This window comes from Heterodontus francisci, unplaced genomic scaffold, assembly GCF_036365525.1.
Source record: "Heterodontus francisci isolate sHetFra1 unplaced genomic scaffold, sHetFra1.hap1 HAP1_SCAFFOLD_1316, whole genome shotgun sequence".
Lineage (NCBI taxonomy): Eukaryota > Metazoa > Chordata > Chondrichthyes > Heterodontiformes > Heterodontidae > Heterodontus > Heterodontus francisci.
Window position 1 is genome coordinate 75,350 of NW_027140188.1, and position 2,151 is coordinate 77,500.

Sequence of the window (2,151 nt, forward strand, 5' to 3'; positions counted from 1 at the left end):
GAGACTAAGTCCGAAAGGGCAAATGGTTAACCAGAAAATCCGTCGAATAATGTCCAGAGACTAAGTCCGAAAGGGCAAATGGTTAACCAGTGGAAGGGCGATCAAGCGGAAAAATTTGCCCCGGTTACCCGGGATGGAGTTCCAGAGGTCCGGCCAGAGTTGTCAAATTCGTCCCGCTGATCGGACGCTTGTCATTCGGGTGGCTGGGGGTTGGCGGGGTATCTGCACAGTAGTAGGAGGTGGCAAGTCGGGACTTGGACGTTTATTCCAAGAGTCCACCCGAGCCTCCAGGTCTGCAGAGACCGACCCTAGCTGCCGCCCAACCGACTTTTAAGCCTTTTTCGGATGGGGATTTTTTCCCATTTTCGTCCATTTTTCGGGTTTTCTGTCGGGCTTAATAGGCGGCAGCCTGACCCCCGGCCGAGGCGGGGGGCGCACTCTCCCTTGCGTAAGGGTCCGGATTTGCCCCGGAAAGTGCCCCCGACGGCCTCCCGACCCGGGTGCCTGCAGGGCGGGGGGAAAGGGTAGTCCCAGCCGCAGGAAATCATTAACCAAAAGACTTAGCCGTCGGGGCAGAGGCTAAGACCCGGGCTGGTGAAATCATTAACCAAAAGGAATGCACCCTTTTCCGAAAGTGCAGGCCGAAATAAGGCGAGCCTTGGGCCGGGAAGGCCAAAACCCCCAACTCATGGAAGTGTATGGGGTCGGACTCGGCGACTTTCCCGGGCCCCGAGTTGACCTTTCCCCACGGGGGCGGTCAAGTTGCTCCCGCCAAGAGGGCACGTTGCATTTGCTGCCGCTCTAGTCCCCGGGCTAGTTAATCAGTTGCCGTCGGAAGTCCCGATGCCGAAATGAAAAATGGCCGTTGCGGCGATTTGGCGCCTCATTTTCGGAAGGACTACCGGCAGGCAACCCGCCGAATTGACACTTGCGATTCGGGTGGCTGGGGGTTGGCGGGGTACCCGGAGATTTTCGGGAACTCGATTTTCAGAACTTTTGCTGGCAGCGGTTGCACTTGCAAAGTGGCCGAAGAAGTGCTCCCTCAAGGAAGGACCTTCTTTTGAAATAAAAGACCTTCCGAAGAGTGCCTGGAAGTCATTTATGAGCATTTAAGGGTAAATCTGGCGGACTTTCCATGCTCTGTTGCCGGCTCTGAAATATCGCACAGTTGGGTCTAGGCCGGTAGACTGGCTGTGAAAACAGACAAAGTGTTTTGGCGAGCGAGAGAAAACAAGGCCTTGGAACAGATTGGGGGGTGCGGAGGCACACCACACCCACAGGAAAAGAATTAATGAAAAAAAAACCAAAGTCTATGACATGTCTGTTGGTACAGTGAGAAAAGCAAAGAAGGGAGGCTGCGATGGCAGAGCAAAGCCGACCTTCATACAGATATACATGTCAAAGAAAGAAACTATGCCCGCAAAAGACTTGGTGCGAAATAACAAGGCTCCTTGTGAACGGTTATCTTTGTCTGTCAGGCGCAGATTGTGGCGGCGTCGCCTGGTTTCCTTGGGTTGCACTACATGTATGTCCTATTCTCAAACGAAAAGTGCGTGCCCAGAATTTTGTCCAAGTTAGGCGACGCACGCCGGCTGGCATCACCTCTCCGTGCGAGCGCCGAAAGCTTTGGTCGACCTGTTTGGCTACGCTGGTCGCGGTTGCTCCTTACAGTCATGGGGACGGAAAACCGATGCGAGTTGACCAGGCGACGTCAACCAAGTTGCATGCTTTCTCCCCCCCCCCCGCCGCCGCCAACCCCACACTGTGTGAAAGGAAAAAAAAAGTGCGTGCCCAGGTCACTCGATCGATACGGCGAGGACTGTCCGACGTTGGAGGGCCCAGGCGGGCTAGCATTTATTTGCTGGTGTTTCAGGCTCAGCGGTTACCTCCCGTTTCTGTCCCTTGTGTCAGACGGACATTCCTCTCGAGAGTTTGGCCACTTGGTCGGCGGCGTGCTAGGTAGATTACTCGTTGTGCGCCGTCTCCTGTGTGCTGATCTCTGTGCTGTTCGTGTGAGGCCGAGACGTCCCACTGGTCGCTACCGCAGTGGTCCGATTGTGAAGCTCCGGAGCGGGGCGTCCCGTTCCGGCCAGCTCGAGCACTCGATTTCTCTAGCACCAGAGCAAGGGCACACGCGCGGTGTGTGTGTGT